At 39.9% G+C, this 21,880-nt stretch overlaps 1 pseudogene; it reads left to right on the top strand.

Moving 5' to 3' along the window:
- Positions 1 to 5,985: 5,985 nt before the first annotated feature.
- LOC118851283 lies at positions 5,986 to 14,566 on the top strand (annotated as a pseudogene).
- Positions 14,567 to 21,880: the final 7,314 nt, after the last annotated feature.

Consider the following 21,880-nt stretch of genomic DNA (forward strand, 5'->3'; position numbering starts at 1 on the left):
GCTCAGAGCTCAGGGGCCCATGAATCACTGGTCACTGGTGGAAAGGAAGTTTAAAAAGCATTGCTGATGCTTTTCTCACCATACACACTCCCTCCCATCAGTTTACACCATGTTCTTTCTGTTGTTCAGTTGTGTCATGACTTCCTTTCAGGTTTTCTGGGCAGAGACACTGGAATGACTGCCGTTTTCTTGTCCAGCTCATTTTACAGATAAAGAGGGTCACATGACTTTCGTAGGTTCTAATTTGAGGCTGGATTAGAACTAAGGTAGAGGAGTCTTCCTGACTTTGGGCCTGGCACTCTATCCACTATGCCACCTAGATGCCCTGAGGTATAGTGGAGGACAAAATTATCTTATATTTATTTTGTGTATGTTTGCCATATACTTACATATGTATGCAATAATAACATAACTAACATTTATGTAGTGCTTTAAAGTTTACAAAGTAATTTACATGCGTCATCTCATTTGATCTTCACAATAACCCGGTTAAGGAGCTGCTATAATTATCTTCATTTTACAGCAGAGGAAACCGAGGCTGAGACAAGTGAAATTACTTTCCCAGGGTCACACTGGTCTGAAGCAGAATTCGAACTCCTTCCTGACTCCAAATCCAGCTTTGTACTACCTAGCTGCCTCTAATGTTGTAAGCTCTTTGAGGGCAAAGACTGTTTTGGGTTTCTCTTTGTATCCCCAACATCTAGCACAATGTCTGGCTCATAGTATGCTTTTAATAGGTGATTTGTTGATTGATTGGTGGGTTGGTTGAGAGAATTGGGGGTAGGGAGAGCAGCTAGGTAGTACCATGGATATAGCACTGTCCCCAGAGTCAGGAGGACCAGAGTTCAAATCTGGCCTCAGACATTTGACACTTACTAGCTTGTGACCCTGAGCAACTCACTTAACTTTGATTGTCTCTCTCTAAAAAAAAAAAAACGAAAGAAAGGAGAGGATTTGTGGGATGCTGATAGAAATCTTTGCTTCTGAAGCAGCTTTTACAAAATGAATCAAGTATGATGGAGAGTGCAGTGGAAAGGACCCTGAACTTAGAATCAGGAAATTTAGATTTGAATCCTACTCCTTAGACTTGCCAGAGAGCTAACTATGGGCAACTCACCTGACGTGTCAATCTGTTTCCTTTGTATAATAGTGGTAGTAACAAGGTCTGGGCAAGCCTGGGCAGGAAGTATAATGGCCACTCATGGATTTCATCACAATATTGATCAGTATGGAAGTTTTAATCTAGTGGTTTGTTTTTTTTTTTTAATCTAAGCAGGTTCATCCCTCCTTAGGCAGCCTGGTGGTGTTTCACTTCAGAATGCCTACCATATTGGTGCTAGACTTTGTGCTTTACTGCAGCTCAGAACTCCCAAACTCAAGCAATCCACCAACCTTACTCTCCTCAGGAGCAAGGACACCACTATGCCCAGCCTTCCTCATATTTCAAACGGGGCTAATATCAACGTCATGGTGTTATTGTGCAGCTCTGCTGAGAAAATATATAAAAATCGCTATGAAAACTTTAAAGCGCTATAGAAAGTTCAGTTATTATTTATTCCCTATCTCACAAGGCTGTTGGAAGAAAGCTTTGTAGACCTGAAAATAAGACAGTTCAGTGTTTCCCAAAGTGCAAAGAAGAGCTTTGGAGAGTGATCTTAGTCAGAAGTTGTACGAATGTTGCACCCAAACTCCACCAAACACAGCACAAAGAGAATCTGTGAACTACCCAGAGACTCTCAAAGCTACAAAAAGCAACAGTCACAGAGGAAGCTGTAGGAAACATTGTCTCCCTAACTGACAACAGCCTGACTATTCTGTATCACGAATTGATATCTTAAGCCAATCCTGCCACCCTTCACAACACACTAGACCAGAAGTTTAAATTGGGTTGAAGCCAGGGTTAGCGTGAGGCCTTGCCTTTTTAAGACCTTTCTTTCCCTTTCCAGTTGCCCCTTTTTCTTTTCCAACAGGACTTTCTCTGAGTTGTAAACACTAACCCAGAAACAGGAATTGAAAGTGTGGCCTCTCTCAGAAAAATCAGAATCATGACCTTGGAGGTGAAAGTGATCTCATTTGCTAGGTGGTCTAACTCCCCCATTTTACAGATATAATCCACTAGGATTGTTGTCAAGTATGGCAAGATGAACTGCCATCACTGCTTAGCCTAAGCAGGAAAAGAATTCATTCCCTCCGCCCTTCATGGAGGTATGCCTTTCTTTTCTTTCCTTTTTTATTTGGGGGAGGGATTTGCACTAAATAGTATTTTTTCCCAAGTTCATGTAAAGATAGTTTTGACAATCATTTTTTGTAAGATTTAAGTTCCAAATTTTTCTCCCTCTCTCCCTTCCTCCCTCACTTCCCAAGACAGCAAGCGATCTAATATAGGTTTTACAGGTACAATCATGTTAAACATATTTCCACATTAGTCATATTATGAAAGAAGAATCAGAACAAAAAGGGAAAACCGTGAGAAAGAAAAAACAAAAAAGGGGGAAAAAGAGAAAATAGTATGCTTCGATCTGCATTCAGATTCCATAGTTCTTTCTCTAGATGTGGATAGCATTTTTCATCATGAGTTCCCTGGAGTTGTCTTGGATCATTGCATTGCTGGGAAGGGCTATCTATCCAAGCTGGTCATTGCACAATGTTGCTGTTACTACATACAATGTTGTTCTAGGTCTGCTCACTTCACTCAGCATCAGTTCATGTAAGTCTTTCCAGGTTTTTCTAAAATCTGCCTGCTCATTATTTAGTGTTCATTATATTCATAAGCCACAGCTTCTTCAGCCATTCCCCAAATGATGGGCATCCCCTCAATTTGCAATTCTTTGCCACTACAAAAAGAGTGGCTATAAATATTTTTGTACATGTGGGTCCTTTTCCCTTTTTTATGATCTCCTTGGGATACAGATCTAGAGGGAGTATTGCTCAATCAAAGGGAATGCACAGTTTTATAGCCCTTTGGGCATAGTTCCAAATTGCTCTCCAGAATGGATGGATCAGTTCACAACTCCACCAACAATGCTTTAGTGTTCCAATTTTCCCATATCTTCTCCAACATTTATCATTTTCCTTTTCTGTCATATTAGTCAATCTGAGAGGTGTGGTATGCTACCTCACAGTTGTTTTAATTTGCATTTCTCTCATTGATAGTGATTTAGAACACTTTTTCATATGACTATAGATAGCTTTAATTTCTTCATCTGAAAATTGCCCATTTATAGTCTTTGACCATTTATCAATTGGGGAATGACTGATATTCTTATAAATTTGACTCAACTCTCTATATATTTTAAAAAATGAGGCCTTTATCAGAAACACTGGCTATAAAAATGATTTCCCACCTTTCTGCTTTCTTTCTCATCTTGGTTGCATTGGTTTTGTTTCTATAAAACCTTTTTAATTTAATGTAATCAAAATTATCCATTTTGCATTTCAGAATGTTCTCTGTCTCATGTTTGGTCATAAATTCTTCCCTTCTCCTTAGATCTGACAGATAAACTATTCCTTGCCTTCCTAATTTGCTTATGTTATAACCCTTTATATCTAAATCATGCACCCATTTTGACCTTATCTTGATCAGGTATGGCTTTCTTCCTCAGCAATTCATTCCTCCCTTTCTCCCTTCACAGGGGAAAGGGTGGGACTTTCTTGTCATTCCCACAGAGAATAACTGGTGTCTTGCTTAAATCTTTCAAGGGCTTATCTTTCTTTTATTGGCCCACATCTCAGAAGAATGGGGCCCCCCAAAAAACGTTTGCTTTCTCTCTCTAATGCAATCTCATTTCAGTTAAATACTGGCTGAAATCCCCAACCAGTCTGAGCTGAAAAAATCCAAACTGTATTTATAAAACAACATAATTTAAATCAACTTCCCTTCTGAGGTTGTTTTCTCTCCTTACCCAATCTCACCACTCCCACTTGAGTAAGTAGCATTGGCACAGATTCAAATAGCTTTCTATCTGTTAATATGGCATCACAGATATGATGAAAAAAACTTAAGACAATACCACTTTTGGAGATAACAGTTCTAAACTTGGCCAAGCAGTATCCATCCGCAAGTGGTAAGCAGAGGAAGAGGAAATACTGTGACTTACTTCTTTATTATCTCACTCTCCTCCAAGGTGATAATACTATATCTCTTTTTTCCCTTTCGGTGGTTTTCAGCCACAAAGGTGGCAACAGTGGAGAGTGTGACTGGGGGTGAAGAAACAGCAAGATTAACGTCTCTGAGCTTAGTCTGATGCAGTTCAAACCAATGTTCCAATCTCAGGATGGGAACAAATGAGACACTTGGAGGACCATGTAACATTTAACAAAAAGAAAGTTTACTCAACAATAGCATGAAAAGAAAAATCAGAAGGATGCAGTATTGGTTCAGATGGCCAAAGTGGTATTTGAGATATAGCCCCCAAGAAAACCCCAGTCAGTGGAGAGGGATACAGGAAGTGAATAATAAGGGGGCAGAGGGAAGGGGGGAACACTGAAAGTACCAAAGATTCAAAGATTTCGGGAAGAAGAAATCCCAAAGACCTCGAAAATATGGCCTTCAAATCTAGTAAATTAGTTCAGCCATCTATGAATAAATACTGTAAAATGAAAGTAAATGATCCCACATTTGATGAGACAGAGGACCCTGCAGAATATAAGGAGTATGTGGAACTCTAGCACATAGTTCCTTGGTAGTTTAAAAGAGTAATGAGAAGTGAGGGCAGATTGGGGCAGGAGTGGTCAGAATAAAACACTTTTGAAAAGAGACAGGGTGAAAGGAGAAAATAGAATAAATGGGAGGTGGGATAGAATGGAAGGAAATACAGTCTTTCACAATATGACTATTATGGAAATGTTTTGCATAACTACACATGTATAACCTATATTGAATTGTTTGTCTTCTCAATGAGGGTGGGTGGAGAGGGAAGTAAAGAGAGAATTTGGAACTCAAAGTCTTAAAAAAAAATGTTAAAAATTGTTTTTACATGCAACTGGGAAAGAAGGTATACAGGCAATGGGGTATAGAAATCTATCTTGCCCTACAAGAAAGTAAGGGGGAAAGGGATAAGAGAGGGTGGGGTGGAGTGATAGAAGGGAGGGCAGACGGGGTAATCAGAATGCATGCCATCTTGGGGTGGGGGGTAGGGGAGAGATGGGGAGAAAATTTGGAACTCAAAATCTTGTGGAAATGAATGTTGAAAGCTAAAAATAAATTAATTAGTTTAAAAAGAAAAAATAGAGTAATGAGAATTATGAGAGCAGAATTTATGGCCTGCACAGCAAAAATAATGGGCAGAATAGAAAAACTTGGATAACAGCAAGCCCCTCCAAAGAAAGAAGAGAGCAAACAATAGATTGAGAATGTAAATACACAGAAGTAAAGGACAACCTAGAAGAAGAGAAGCAAAAACCAATAACATTAAAAGAAAATATGTTTACTATGCAAGAGAAAGATACCAATCTCAAAGACAGGATGTGTAGAGGCAACCTGAGAAGCATAGGTCTCCAAGAAGAACATGACAGGACAAAAATCTCAACACCATAATAAAGGAAATAATTCAAAGGAATTGCCCAGAACTTCTAAACATAGAAAATAAAATTCCAATTTAAAGAATTCACAGATCACTTCCAGAAAAAAACTCCAAGACACTAGTAGTTAAATTTGACAATTCAAGTCAGAACAACGAGTTCTGCAAGCCATCAGGAGAAAAATCTTCAAATACAAAGGAAAGAACATTCAAATAACCAACTAACACCCACTAGGAAAAGGAGTAAGGAAAAGAATAATGTGTTCTGAAGAGCATTGGAGCCCAGAATGCAGCCCAAGGTGACCAGCCCTGCAAATCTGAACTTAACCATACTAGACAAAAGATGGATATTCAGTAATAGCATTTAAAACACTATTAGAAAGAAAAACTGAACCAAGGAGATTATTCACTTCTCAAACACCCTAAACAACAGAAATGCAGTAGTGAATAAATGCAGCAGGCAAAGATGGCAACAGCAACAGGGACAACAGAAAGGCCAGTACGAGAATTTTTTTCTAAATGTAAACAGGGAGATGGAAGTAAATGTGGAAATCTGGCAGAGGTAAAAGTAAAGAGGCAGAGAGAGGGCGTTATGGATAGAACCTGGCAACCTCATGCCTACAAGTGAATCAACATTATTTGTTTTGTTTTGTGTGGGAGTATGACATGGGAACATACGTAAAAATGGGGAAAGAAGCAGGGAGATAGAGAGGAGTGATGGACCAGTGTCAAATCAAGGTTACTAATGACAGAAAGATGACTTCTATGGTCTCTGAAAGAGAAGAGCCCACAAGAGAATGGAAGGAGAGAGAAAGATAGAAATGAGAGAAGGAAGAAAGTCTTACTTTGGGCAGAAGCGGGGGGTGGGGGGCGCCAGGGCATGGAGCTAGGAGTTCCACTGATGAATGTTTCCATGAGCAAAGAGATTGTTGGTGAAAGGGGATAAGGACCTTTCAACGGATGGGGCTTGGGAGATTTAGTGTTTGAAAAGTCTAAGAAAGAGGAAATTGGAACCCCTGGGAGAAACCAATATCTAGAGTAGTGCAAGAGCATGGACATGGACTTCTAGACAAATGTAGGGGAGAAAAAAGGTCAACAAGAGAGGGTACAGATCAGTGGTGGGCTGCATGATCAGGGACTTGGTGGGGGAGGGGCCCTACCATGGGACAATGTCCTCTCTGACAGCTGCAATAATTGGCATTGTTCTGGAAAAGAAACAAGGGGAAATCCTTGGTGTAGTGGCAAGCAGAATGGGACTTTTTGCTGTTTTTTTTCTCTTTTGGAGTGCTTCTCAGCACTAAGGCAATCAAGTGCCTTTGATGGAGTCTTGCCTTTGTTTGATCAAGAGTCTTTGATTGAATCAAGAGTCTTTGATGAGTCACAAGAAAACCTAGGTCACATGAGTTTGAGTCACATGGTTGTGACACCCTCTGTGGGCTGACCCTGAATAAGTGTATATATACTCTGAGGTTAGCATTTTGCTTGGAGGCTCACTCATTGGAAGAGTGTTCCTGTGATTTGGCCAGACAAAACTCCGGGTAGCCCTTAAGGAGATCCTCCTGGCTTTGGAAGCCCAAGATGTTGGTGCTTCTCTCTGGTAACTATGTATGTATTGCTGTGGACAGACGGTTGGAAGCCCAGTCTGCTGATTTGTGTTGTTTACTCTGTTTATATAATCTCTGCTTGTAATTTCTGTTTGTGTTTTCTCTGAGGTTCAAGGTGCTGACTCTTTCCCCTGAACTAGGTGAATGATATATGTATGTTTAATTAAAGTGAGATTGTAAACCCCTTGAAGTTGCTTTCCTTAGAAAAGCAGATCAAAGAACCTGTGCTAGCAGCCCTCCTGTGTGCTGGTGTTGCTGGTCTTGCTGTTGGTATTACACCTCCACAGCAGCTGCTAGTAGCATTGTTGTTACCCTTGGAAAAGGGGAAACCCCCTTCTCAGTGTGGGGTCAGTCATGGACATGACTTCTATGAGTTGGGACAGTAAACTCCAGTAGTCACAGACTGGTGTTTCAAGAGCCCGTTTCAGCATTTTAAAATTCCAATTGGCTTGGGATAGTATAGGACTTTGAATATCCCAATGGGGTTTATAAACCTCAATAATTTAAGCATGCTTCTCTTCCAGATTCATACTCTTTCTTTACCAAACTCATCTCTCATATTCAAATAAGCAGAATTGGCATAGATATGAATAGCTGCTGTCCAGATTTTGATATAGTGTCATATATACATTTGCACCGCAGAGAAAACTTAAAATGATACCATTTAAAGAGATGATAGTTCTAAATCTAGCCATACAATCTGTAACTACAAGCAGGGGAAGAAAAGGGGAATCCATAGGGCTAGCCTTACAGGGCTAGAAAGCACCTAGAGGAAAGAGTTTAGAATGGATACTTTGGCATGAAGAATACAGAGAAAAGAGGGAGAACAGATAACTATAGGGGTTGGGAATCAAAGAATGAAGGTCTAAAGTAAACAGAGAGAAAATAAATAATGAAAGGAATGAGAGAAATCCTTTTTTGGGGAGGAATGCCAAAAACAAATAAATGTAAACACTAAGACTACCTCAAGGGGAGGAAAGGTCCAAGAGAAGAGGGGATTAAGGGTAAGAGTAAGGGAGCCAGTGGGAACAAGATCACCTTAAAAAAGGATTAAAATAAAAGAACTTGACACTGAAAGGCTTCTGCACAGACAATTGCACCTAGGATAAGAGGAAGTAGTCAAATGGTGGGGCGGGGGGGGGGGGGGGGGGGGGGGGGGCGACTTTGTATCAAATGTCTCTGTTAAGGGTTTGGTATCCAAGAGATACAAACAATAAATGCATACGTGTGTGTGTGTGTATACATATATGTACATGTATGTACACATATCCACACATATGGATAACTAATGGTCAAAGGATATGAACAAATAGTTCTCAAAAGAAGAATTGCAAAGTATTTACAACCATGACAAAAAAAAAAATGCTCCAAATCGCTAACAATAAAAGAAATGCAGATCAAAACAATCATGAGGTTTCACCTCACACCCTGCAAATTGACAAAAATGACCAAAAAGTGACAGCATTCAATACTGGAGGCGCTGTAGAAAGATTAGTATGCTAAGACATTGTTGGTGGAGCTGTGAAATGGAACAACCGTTTTGGAAATCAAATTGGAATTATGCAAATAAAGTGACTAAAATGTCCATGCTTTTTGAACCAGAGAACGATGCTGTAAGAAACTATATATATGAGGAATACAAAGAAGCATGGAAAGATCTGTATGAATTGATACAGAGTAAAATAAGCAGAGTAAAGTAAATGGAATGTACAATGGCACACCAAAAAATTAAAAGTAAATGTAACAAAATTATAAAGATCAAGCAAGACTCGAAAGAAGAGATTTGAAGGGACACGCCTCCATGGAGAAGGAAAATCCATAGATGTTACACATTGCACATGTGACTTTTTTTAATGTTTTAACCAGTTGTGCTGACTATTTTTTTTCTTTTTCCTCTCCAAAAACTACTACTTGTCTTATCAGAGATACATGTGATACTATGGTTATGTAAAAAACAGAAGCTATCAATAAACATTTTTTAAGTGGTGAGTTCAGTCACAATCATTCTAAATACCCAGTAAGGAAAATGCTTAACATTTAGCCAGAGAGTAGGGTACGCTACTTAATTTTATATTTACATCTATCTCTACTTATTCCTTGGCCTCTTTGTGGTTAACATAAAAATAAGGTTTATTGGAAGTGTTTAGGTAATAAAACAGCAGATTTTATCACAGTAGATAGACAAGCACTGGGAGGGGAAGTTGTCAAAAAAGCCAATCTTTTCTTTTAAACTTTTTTTATTAATTAATTTATTTATTTTTAGTTTTAGTTTATAACATTCAGTTCCTCAAGTTTTTGAGTTTCAAATTTTCTCCCCCTCCCTCCTCTCCCCCACTCCCACCCAAGATGGCATACTATCCAATATAGGCTCTACATATACCTTCACACTAAACATATTTTCACAATAGCCCAGTTGTACAGCCAATCTTTTCTAATGATGTCCCAAAATCCAAGTCTTGTGCTCCGAGATACCTATAAAGTGGTTGACTCTCCTCAATATTTCCATTCTCTGTCACAGCAAAGACTTTTGCTCCTCAAGGGTATACTAGAATGCCATACTTGCTTCTGCCTTTTGAATTAATTTCTTCTCAACTGGCTCAAAAATGTACAGATGACCCCTCTCTGAACAGCACTTGCATTCCAGTTTGAAAGGACATTTCACATTTAGTCTACTTGAACATGATTGATTGGATATCAGATCAGTTTCAGTGAATGAAACTGAGTATATCAATTACCTGTTATGTCCTGGTAAACAACTGGCTCTCCAAAAAGGAAATGTGCATGCACTTTTAAATTTAATTTGCATGGTTAACATTTTCTCCATCACTTTAAGTATAGACAATTAACAAAACAACAAATCAAGCCCTGATTTGCAGGCTTTGCCAATTTCAGTGGTATAAATGCTTATACTGAAAATTTAACAATTAGCTCATGTGAGCCAGTCTGAGCTGGGTCCGGCATACCCCTGCAATTACTCCATTCTTACACAAGAAAGTCACATTCACCATAATTATAGATACCATTTCACCTCTCCCATGCCATTAAAAAGCAAGACACTTTTAACAATTCCACCTCTTGGTCTCCCCAAGCCTTCCCGAGGAAGAATTTGTCCAAACCACTTCAAGGTTAAGGAAATTGACCAACTCTCAAGGAGACCTGAGCTATTTCTCCAAGGTTATTGCACTTTAATAAGTCAAGGATTTCAAGGGTCAAATGATTCAGCACAGGGAATAGAATAAGGAGGGTTCAGAGAGGGTCAAATGGGACTATACTAAAGCAGTTCATTCTTATTTGGGGGGAGGGAGTGGGGAAGGCAGTCAGGGTTAAGTGACTTGCCCAGGGTCACATAGCTAGTAAGTGTCTGAGGCCAGATTTGGATTCAGGTTCTCCTGACTCCAGGGTTGGTGCTCTATCCACTGTGACACCTAGCTGCCCCACATCCATTCTTATTAAGTCAGTCTTCCTGGAAATCATATCTCAAAAACCAGTGGACTATAGTGTCCTCCCCCTTATTAGTGTAGAGCCAATAATGGACATGACTTCTGTGGGGTCTGCTATTGGTTCAAGGGCCCATTCTATCATTTTAAAATGAGCCATTTAAAAATGCCAGCTACCTTAAGAGAGTTCAGGAAATTGAAAATCCTAGTTGGGTTTACAAAATATTAATAATTTAACTATGCTTCTTTCCAGGTTTGTGCTCCTTCCTTACCAATCTCATCACTCATATTCAAATAAGCAGAATTGGCACAGATATCAATAACTGTCCAGCTTTTGATATATTGTAAATGTATGCAACAAAGAAAACGTAAAACAATACCACTTAAATAGAGAATAGTTCTAAATTTGGCCATGCAGTCTGTAGCCACAACCAGTGGAAAGGAAGAAGAAACAGTATGAACGATTTCCCCCTTTCATCTTGTTTCCCTTTAAGATCCTATATCTTCCTTCTCCCTTTGGGCTCCTTTGTAGAAGCCTTTCTTTATGAGAAAAGGCAAGTCTATTTACCCTTATTTACTTTAAATTTTGCTTTGTGTTAATACACAATATCAAACACAGAATTTCGCTAATTTAATTGTACTTATTGGAAGTAAGAAATCAAAGATTGGAGGTGGAGGTAGGAGTGAAGGAAAACTCCCCAGAGAATAGAAGAAGAGAAAGATCTAACACTGAGGTATTTTGCCTGGGTGCTATGTTTGGCTGGGGGCTCAGAGCTACAAAAGACAGATATCATTGCACAACATTTGTGATAACTTCTCAGAACAGAGAAAGAGCATTCATACTGAGAAACCCATGTGGTCAACAAATCAGTAATAGAATAGGAAGGGGACAAATAGGAGTGAATGAGCAACCTTACTTGTCACACCACCTCGTCACTGTTACATAAGTACCTTTTTTTAAAAAAAGCAAAAGAAATTCAGGCTCATCTTTGAGTGGGGAGAAGACATTAGAGGCTGAGGGAGATGGATCAGAAAAGCCTTTGCGTAGAAAGTACTACTTGAGCTTTGAACTTTGAAGGAAACTAGGAACAGAACATGAAATCATGAGAAACATTAAGAAAGCCAGTTTGGCTAAATCAGAGAGGGTATGATGGGAAGTAATGGTAGAATAACAAGGTTGGAAAAGTAGGCTGAAGCCAGTTTGTGAAACCTTTAAATTCAAACAGAAAGCTGTGTATTCAATAGTGGAGGTAATAGAAAGCCACTAAAGTTCAGCAACCAGTACAGGGAAGGCAACAAGCATTTATTAAGCACCTACTATGTGCCAAGCACTGTGTTGAGGGATGGGGATACAAAAAAAGGTAAAAGACAATCTCTGCCCTTGAGGAATTCACAATCTAATGGAGGAGACAACAGATATGTACAAACAAACTACACACAGGATAAACATGAAATAATTTTAAAAGGGAAGGCAAAAAAAAGGAGGACACTAAAATTAAAAGGAGTTGGCAAAAGCTTCCTGTAGAAGATAGGATTTTAGGTGAGACTTAAAGGAAATGTGTTTTGCATGACTGCACATAAATAATCTATATCAAATTGCTTGCCTTCTCAATGCTGAGGGGTAGGGGAAGGGAAGGAGAGAATTTGAAACACAAAGTTTTTTAGAAAAAGAATGTTAAAAATTATTTTTATATGTAATTAGAGGAAAAATAAAATATTAAATGTAAGGACTTCAAGGAAGCCAAGGAAGCCATGAGGCAGAAATGAGGAAGGAAAGCATTCCAGGCATGGGAGACAGCCAGAGAAAATACCCAGAGCTGAGAGATGGAGTGCCTTGTTTGAGGAACAGCAAGGAGGCCAGTGTCACTGGATCAGAGAGTATGTTGAGGGTATAAAGTATAAGAAGACTGAAAAGGAGGGGCAGCTAGGTAGCCCAGTGGATAGAGCACCAGGCCTAGAGTCAGGAAGACTCCTCTTCCTGAACTCAAATTTGGCCTCAGATACTCACTAGCTGTGTGACCCTGGGTAAGTCACCTAATGCTATAGCCAAAGAAGAAGAAAAAGAAGGAGGAGGAGGAGGAAGGGGGGGGGAGAGAGAGGGGAGGAGAGGAGGGGGAGAAAGAAGAAGAAGAAGAAGAAGGAGAAGAAGAAGAAGAAGAAGAAGAAGAAGAAGAAGAAGAAGAAGAAGAAGAAGAAGAAGAAGAAGAAGAAGAAGAAGGAGAAGAAGAAGGAGAAGAAGAAGAAGAAGAAGAAGAAGAAGAAGAAGAAGAAGAAGAAGAAGAAGAAGAAGAAGAAGAAGAAGAAGAAGAAGAAGAAGAAGAAGAAGAAGAAGAAGAAGAAGAAGAAAAAGAAGAAGAAGGAGGAGGAGGAGAAGAAGACTGGAAAAGGAGCATGGGAGGAGGAAACAGATTTATGAAGGACTTCAGATGCTAAAAAGAGAATTTTGTGTTTGATCCTGAAGGTGATAGAGAGTCACTGGAGTTTATTGAGTAGAAGAGTAACATAGTTAGACCTGCACTTTAGGAAATTTACTTTGGCTGCTGAATAGAAGATGGACTGGAGTGGGAAGAGGCCTGAGGCAGGCTGACCCAGTAGCAGCCTAGTCCAGGGCCAGGTGATGAGGGCCTGCATCAGGGCAAGAGTATTATCAGAGGAGAGAAGGGGGCATATTCGAGAGATGGTGCAAAGGTGAAATCCACAGACCTTGCCAACAGATTGGATATGGGGGATGAGATAGTGAGAAATCAAGGATGACACCTATGTTGCACGCCTGGAGAATAAGAAGGAGAGTAGTAACCTAATAATATGGAAATTAGAGGGGGAGGTAGGGCTGAGGGGAAAAGATAATGAGTTCAATTTGGGATATACTGAGTTTAAGATGTTTATTGGACACCCAGTTGGAGATGTCTGATAGGCAGTTGGAGTTGAGACATTGGAAGTTAAGGTAAGATAGGTAGATTTGTGAATCATCAGAGTGGAGATGGTGATTAAATTGATGGGATCACCAAGTGAAGTAGAACAGAGGGAGAGGAGAAGAGGGCTCAGGACAGAGCCCTGGGTGATACTCACGGTTCGAAAACATGTCCTGGATGAAGATGCAGCAAAGTAGAATGAGAAAAATGATCCGATAGGTAGGACGAGAACCTGGAGAAAGTGGTATCCCCTGAACCGAGGGAGAAGAGGGTACTCAATGGTGCCCAAGGTTCAGAGAGTTCAAGCAGAATGAGGATTGAGAAAAGGTCATTGAATTTGGCAATATAGAGATCATTGATATATGGAAGATAGATTGAAATGGGGAGAGACTGGAAGTAGGGAAACCAATCAGCAAACTACTGATCTGGCAGCACTGAAGGCCAGGTACTGCCAGATGTGCAGAAATTCCTCCTGGGCCACCCTGGGCTACAGCTGTGCTCGGTGGGGCCAAGGTAAGGTGACAGGCCATGAATTGCCCAGCCAACTTTCAGACTTTCAGGCCTATGCCAGTGGCACCAAATGCTCTTCAAACTCACCCTTCAGCATATCAACAGGCTTCCAGAGCACATCCTACATCATCTCCAGGGCCAGTGCTACCAAAAGGCTCTGCACAAATATGAAGAGTACCAGAAGCAGGGTGTGGAGTGTGTTCCTGCCTGCTTGTTGCAAAAGAGGAGATGGGAAGACTTGGTTGACGGTGACCAGCAGCCCCAAAAAAAGGAAGGTTTCTGGAAGCCTGTGTCCAGTGATGAAGAAGACCACAGTGATGACACCATGAGTGACTTATACTCACCTGAGCTGTTCACCGAAAAAAATCCAGGTGAGAATGTAGATGTCACAAGGAACTACTTGACAGACACTGAAGACAACAATACACAGTTTTCAAGAGAATGGCACTATGAGTAGAGGCCAGAAGATGGAGGTGGACAGGCCAACATGCACTAAGAGGACAAAAAAGTCGGCTTTGATGAAGAAGCTCAAGAATCACCACTGAAAACCCAAGCCCTTCAAAAGAACAACAGAAACAAAGTAATTTTTTGCATAATTGAAATAATAAAGTTGATGAAAAAACTACTGCAATCATCAAGGAAAGAGATGACAATGGTCTGAACTATATTGGTGACCATGTGTGAAGAGAAAAAAATGAATGGATGTAAGAGGTGTTGGGAAAATAATATCAAAAAGACATTGCAATCAATTCAATATGGGGCATGAGGGAATGAGAGAAATGAAAAATGGCTACGGTTGCAGACCTAGGTATGCAAGTAACTGGAAGGACTTCAACCAGTGGCACTCTTCACAGAAAAAGAAAAGTTTAGAAAAGAGTTAGAGGTGGGAAAGATAAATTCTGTTTCAGATATGGAGAATTGGAGATGTCTACGGAACATGCAATTTAAAATACCCAACAGGTGACCAACTAGTGATGCAAGGCTGGATGGAGCTCAGGAGAAAATCTAAAGTATAGATATGGGAGGCATCCGCACAGAGACGATACTTAGAACTATGGGAGTTGATGAGATGACTAAGAAAATATATGGAGAAAAAAAAGAAAAGACCCTAGACAAAGTCTTAGAGTAGACCTACAAAGTAAAGGTTGTGACATGGCTGGCAGTCCTTCAAAGGAGACTCAGGTATGGTCAGAGAAGTGGGAGCGAAACAAATGCAGAGTATCCAGGAGGAGAGGGTGGTCAACAGTTTCAAATGTGCCGAGAGGTCAAGAAGGATCAGTACTGAGAAATGCCTATCAGATTTGGCTGTATGTAAAGTACTATGCTCGGTACTGGGGATACAGTCAATGTCAAAGATCCTTGATCTTGAGAAACTCTTATTTTGTTGAGTAATATAGAATGTACACAGATAAGTAAATTACAAATTGTATGACATTGCATGTGCATTCGTTGGTATTCATGTGACACAAGCTACCCTGGGGGTGTTAGCAACCTACATCAACTCAAATCTTGCCTTCAGTAGGCAGGCTCACAGGAAGATAAGAGGTCTGTCCCTTTACCATTGATAAGAAAGGGAGTGTAGTTTATCATTTTTCCCACCAGGTGGCACTCTACTCCAGCCACGAGGGCAGCAGTTCTGCTCGGGTCACTTGAAATGGGTGCAAAAAATTCTACCGCCGGATCCATGAGCAGGAAGCACACTCTCACCAAGTTTCTGACTTCAAAGAGCCCAGCAAAGAAAACTCTCACTGACTTTAGTAAAGAATGAACCTAAGGCATGATTCAAAGCATTGTTCAGGATTATAAAACTAGAACCAGTCTAGGTCTAGACTAGAGTCCCCGTCCCTAATTTCTGGGAAATTTCCTAGTTCACTATTCATACTCTGTTGATATTACACAGTGAAGCAACTTTTCTCTGGCTACATAGTTTATTAAACATAGTACAGCTGCACAGAATAGGAGCGCTTTTTCCAATCATCTACCAAGCCATGCTCCTCAACACAAATCATAGGGGAAAAAAAACGAAGAGTGAGAGGAAAAATTCTGTTCTGGAACACACCTTTGGGTCCTGTTTAGGAATAGTGAAAGCCATTAAAACTGGGGCGGGGCGGGGGGCGGGGGAATGGGATGGGGGGTGGGGGGGGGCGGGGGAATGGGATGGGGGGTGGGGGGGGGGGCGGGGGGGGAGATGAAGTCAGTTTAGTCTCCCAGCCTTCTCACCAGCCAAAGAGGTTTACAGAAGCTGTTACAGGTCTCCGACCAATCTAGACTCAACTCAACGAACCAAAATCTCAAGGAAAAATGGAATAAAGGGAAGAGTAACTCAATGCTCTCTTCTTTCCCATGGGCTGTGGTAAATAGGTGTCCCCCAACTTCCTGAGGTGGGCAAGATGATGGGAGGAAGGGAAGGATGATTCTCACCATCCATGTCACTACCCACTTCCTTTAAATCATACGAATTTTTCTCGGGGCCCGTGTGGACCATAGCAACTATTCATTTTTTATTTGGGGGGTTTTTTAAATTTTTTATTCTAGTTTTTTCATGTTTTTTTACATTGTTATTTTTTCTTTTTTTATTTCTTTTTTGCTGGGGGTTTTTTATTGAAACATAAATACACAATAAGAAAAGAAAAAAACATTATAAACTTAAATATTGAAAGAGACAAAAAATAAAAGAAAAAAAGGCATGTCATATGCACAGCAGAAAGTAAGAGAGGATTAAAATATATACCAATAAATTTCCATTTTGAAAAAGCCTATATAATAATTATTAGGCATTGTGTTGAAAGCAGTCCATCTTTTCTTTGCTTCCTTGTTAGTTTTCTTTTGTTCTCTCCTGTGCACTTTTTACTTTGTTCTTTTTTCCCCCTTCCTCCCCATCCCCCAGAAAGCTACAATTAAGCATGGATATATTTATATAGAGATGTAGATACATAGATATACATATACATATATACATATAGATATATATAGACAAATAACAAATTCTGCTTCTGATCTTTGTTTTTGTTTGTGCATATCTCTTATTTCCTATCCCTCCTAAACTCCTCTACTTTACTTCTACCTGCTACCCTGCCCTCCTATTACTTAACCTACTGCCCTCCCCCCAGGATCCCTCTCTTATCCTACCATTTCCATTAATCTAAATACCCTTGTATAACCCCCCTTTAACCTATTCCCTCACCCTCCCCTCTAGAGCTCCTTCCCTTATCCTTTCCCCATTCCCTATCCTCTTAGTGTTTTATTTCTTTCTGAATTTAGAAAACTTTTATACTCTTCTAGATATTTATGTATTGTTCCCTCTTGAATCCATCCCCAACGAAAGCAGGTTTCCAGAACTACCAGCCCTCCTCCCCCATCCAATTTCTCTGTGTCAGTTCTTCCTGTCACACCACGTTTGTATAAAATAATTACTCTTTTTAGCTGTTCCTAAATTGTTTTACTTTTAAAAGTCATATCATACTCAGGTCTACTCTACTCTTTCTTACAAACTACCTAATTATTAATAACAATCTTAGACATATGTTTTACATTTTACATACATAAAAACTAAACAGTCTAGCCTTATTGAGTCCTTCATAATTAGTTTTTGGTATGTACCTTATATTTCTCTTGGCTCTTGTATGTAAAATCTTCTATTAAGTTCAGGTTTGTTGTTTGCTTGTTTTTTAACAAAGTCCCAAAAGTCTGACAGTTCATTAAATACCATTAATTTTTTTTATTCAGAATTATTCTTAGCTTTTCTGGGTATTGTAATACAAGGAAAATTAGGAACCCCTGAGTAACCCCTAGCTACTGACAAGCCCCCCCAGAAAGAATGGATTCAGATATCTTTGGTATTTAGCAAACCCCTGGGACTCCATGGCTCCTTCCTGAAATGTCAATAGATAGGACCATCCCACTGAGAGATAACCTGGCAGATCCTGTCTAGCAGATATCCCTGAGACTCCTTGGTTCCTTCCTGGAATGTCAATAGATAGGACCATCCCACTGAGAGATAACTTGATAGACCCTTCCTGGGAGATATCCCTGGGACTCAGTGACTCCACCAAGGAATGTAAATGAGATTATCCCACTAGTACGATAACCTGACTGAATCTTTTGATCAGCCAGGACCTTTGTTCCTCTTCCCCCCTACTCTGTACCCCCATATCCTATATAAGCCAAGCCATCACCCCAACACATTTGCCATTGATTTGTGGTGCCGTACCCCGATGGCCGCCGGCTAATAAATTCTCCACTTAAAACTTATACTCTGTGGTGTGTCTCGCTCGCTTCTGGTACAACAGTATGATACTTTTGGCCACAACCTGTTCTTTTGCTCTTCAATATATAGTGTTCCAAGACCTGCGGTCTTTTAGTGTCACCACTGCTAGGTCTTGTGTAATTCCAATTGTGGTACCACCATATTTAATTTTTTTTCTTGTTGCTAGTAATATTTTATCTTTGAGCTGGGGGTTTCAGAATTCAACTAGAGTATTCCTATGGGCTTTCCTCATAGGATCCCTTTCAGGGGGTGATCAATTCTACTTACTCCTCTTGTTCTAATGCTTCAGGATAACTTTCTTTAATTATTTCTTGTATTATTGTATCAAGATTCTTTTTTTTTTCATAACTTTCAGGTAGTCCAATTATTCTTATGTTTTCTCTTCTTGATCTGTTCTCCAGATCAGCTGTTTTTCTTATGGGATATTTCATATTCTCTTCTGTTTTTTTCATTCTTTATATTTTGTTTTATTATTTCTTGATCTCTTATAAGTTTGCTGGCTTCCCCTTCCAATTCTTATTTTCAAGGAGTCGTTTTCTTCCTTAAGATTCTGGATCTCCTTTTCTAATTCTTTTCATAGTCTTCTTGTTTGTCTTGGATCGTTCTCTTTTTTCTTCCTCGGTCTCTCTCATTTGATTTTTAAAGTACTTTTTAATACTTTTTTAATACTTTTTAATTTTATGAATTCTTTTTGAGCAGGTGACTATTTGGGGTAGAAGAGGGTTTCTTTGCTCCAGTATCCTCCTTTGAAGACAAAACTCTCTATGGTTATATTCTTTCTCCTTTGCCTGTACTTTTTTTTTTTTAATTTTTAGTAGCTTAGTTTTTATAACCACCTCTAGTCCTGCGGTATGGGAGAATGGTGCCTCTGGCCTCAGATCCTCCCTCAATTCTCTCTTCTGTCCCAGAACTAGAACCAAGACTCCAACTTCCTGCAGGTGCCCACAGTCAGCAGTATCCCTGCCCCACTGCTTCTGTACTCACCAGGCTTGTGCTGGTTCCTCGTAGCCCCTACTGCATCCCCACAGCACAACTAGGTTTGGCACTCCTTGTTAGCAGAGGTTCCCCCACCTTCCCTAGCTCAAACACCCAACTTCCCTCACTGTCTCTGCAGTAAAAGTTCCTTCATCTGGCCTCCCAACCCTGCTAACCCCAGAGCTTACCATTTGTTTAACAGGAACTGGCCTGGAGGTGTTTAGTCTTTGCAGGAACCAAATCTCATCCTGGAACTTTTCTTCAGATCCTGTTCCGCCCTTACTCTTATTTATTTTTACCCTCAATATTTTCCCTGAGGCATTATTTCATTTCTTTTGTGGGGGAAAATCTTGAGAGCTTAGAATTTTCTGACCTACTCTGCCATCTTCTCAGAATCCTCAAATAAAGAGGGCAGTAGGTGGGCACCAGTTACAAAAGTGTAACCCTAGTCCAATAATCAATGAGAGTGTCCAGGGAGATTAAGGATGTCAGAAGTACCAAGGTCAATAGACTTTTATCCAAGGTCACAGAAATAGAGAGGTTGGAACTCAGAGTTGAGAACTCTGGGAAAAAGGGAAAGCCATAGATAATGATAGTCCATCTTGACAAGTCATGCACAAGTGTAGAGCAGGACTGGGGGGTTATGTGGACACCCCCTGGCGATAGATATTCTCCCCAACCCATTCAGGACTTGTACAGTGAGATGTTTTCAGATTATAGTTACAGATGATGACAATTAAAATCTGTAGATCTACAAGCAGTCCATAATGGACTGGAGTGTATCATACATGCTATCACTGACACCTTAATTTTCCCCTTCTCTGCCCCTAGCAGGTGACTGGCCACCTGTTAACTATCCAAACCATCCATAAAGAAGAACTAAGAGAGAGAAGCTCACTCTGTCCCTCCAGGGCTACCAACCAAAAATGGCTAGTAATCAGACTTTTTTTTTACCTTGCCTGTAACCCTTTCATTTATTTTAAAATGTTTTAACTTTAATTTTTTTCAGTTAACAAGCATTTATTTTCTCATCCTCTACCCAAATGAAAATTAACGAAAATCAAACCCTTGTAACAACTATGCATAGTCAGGACAAGCAAATACCCTGACTGGCCATGCCCAAAAATATGTCTCATTCTGTATCTCGAGTCCATCACTTGTCTGTCAGGAAGTAGGTAGCATCCTTCATGGTTGGTTATTGCATTGAGCAGAGTTCTTAAGTCTTTCAAAATTGTTTGTCTTCACAATGGTGTTATTGTATAAATTGTCTTTCTAGTCTTGCGCACTTCATTCTATATCAGTTCACATGTCTTCCTAATTTTCTCTCAAATTGTCTCTTCTCTTATTTCATTTGGCATAAGAGTATCCTACCACATTCACAATTATTCCTAATTGATGGGCACCCCCCCTCAATTTCAACCCTTTCAATTCTGATGTTTTGCAAGTTATTTGATATATGTATGTGATTGGTTTTTGTTTATAAGAAAAATTGGTGGCTACCAAAATCCTGACTACCACCAATTTTGGGACTTGTTCAAGAGTTCAGAGATTGAACCTTCTAAAGAGAGAAAAGAATTTCCTGATGTAGCATCCTCCTCAGAGAAAGTTCCCCTAGGTCCTAAGCAGTGTCCCACTTAACAAATGAGTTTACTCAGACAGTACAAGACCAATATAAAAGAGATTGGTTGTTCAGCAGCCCCCCACCTTCCAGAAGAATTCTTAATCTCAGGATCACTATGAGTCTGTCAGGAATTCTGTCAGAAAGAGGAAATCATGAGAATGTCAGTGCTGCATGTATAGAAGCCCAAATCCAGTTCCCTTCTGGAAGGAGGTGATGGATTATTTGAGTGTTTTGTGTGTTTCTGTATTCCCTTATGAGTTCTTATGAGTTTTTCCATCATTTTCATCTTCTAGTAATTTTTTTTTAAAACTGTCCTGATATGCACTTGATGGCTTCAAGGCTTGTGTGGGAGCTAGAAATCCACTTTTGCCGGGGAGGTTTCCTGAATACATTTTAGGAGTAGGCCAAAGAGAGAAAAATTGACCCTCCTAGGGTCAGCCTCCAGAATTGGACCCAATTTGTGTGAGCCTGAAATCGATAAAGGAAATTAAGGGGAGAGTCTGGGACATGGATTACATATGCCTAGAGACAATTAAATCTATGAAGAGTTGATGAGATCATTAAGGGAAGAGAGTGTAGAGAAAGAAGAGGGCCCAGGACAGGAAGAATGAAGATGATTATCTAACAAAGCGAAGAAATGTTCAACCAAATAGAAGAAAAATAATCAGGAGAGAGTGATGTCACAGAAGAAAAGGAAGATGGAGTTTCCAGAAAGGTTTGATCTAGATGAGGGGTTCTTAACTTGGGGTCCAAATACCCCTCAGGTGGTTCATGCATAGATTTCAGGAGGGGCTCTATGAACTTGGGACTTTTAATAATTTTGATAACCATATTTCACTGTAATTGGGTTTTTTTGTAATCCTATGTATTTTATTTCATGCATTTAAAAACACTTATTCTGAGAAGAGCTCTAACAGGCTTCACTAGACTGCCAAAGCGACCCTGGACCCAAAAATGGTTAAGAACTCCAATCAAGACTGGGCTTCCAAAGTTGCAAAGAAATAGAGTGCAGAGTGAGAAAAGGCTACTGGATTT

Source organism: Trichosurus vulpecula, chromosome 5 (genome assembly GCF_011100635.1).
Source record: "Trichosurus vulpecula isolate mTriVul1 chromosome 5, mTriVul1.pri, whole genome shotgun sequence".
In the NCBI taxonomy this organism is placed as follows: Eukaryota; Metazoa; Chordata; class Mammalia; order Diprotodontia; family Phalangeridae; genus Trichosurus; species Trichosurus vulpecula.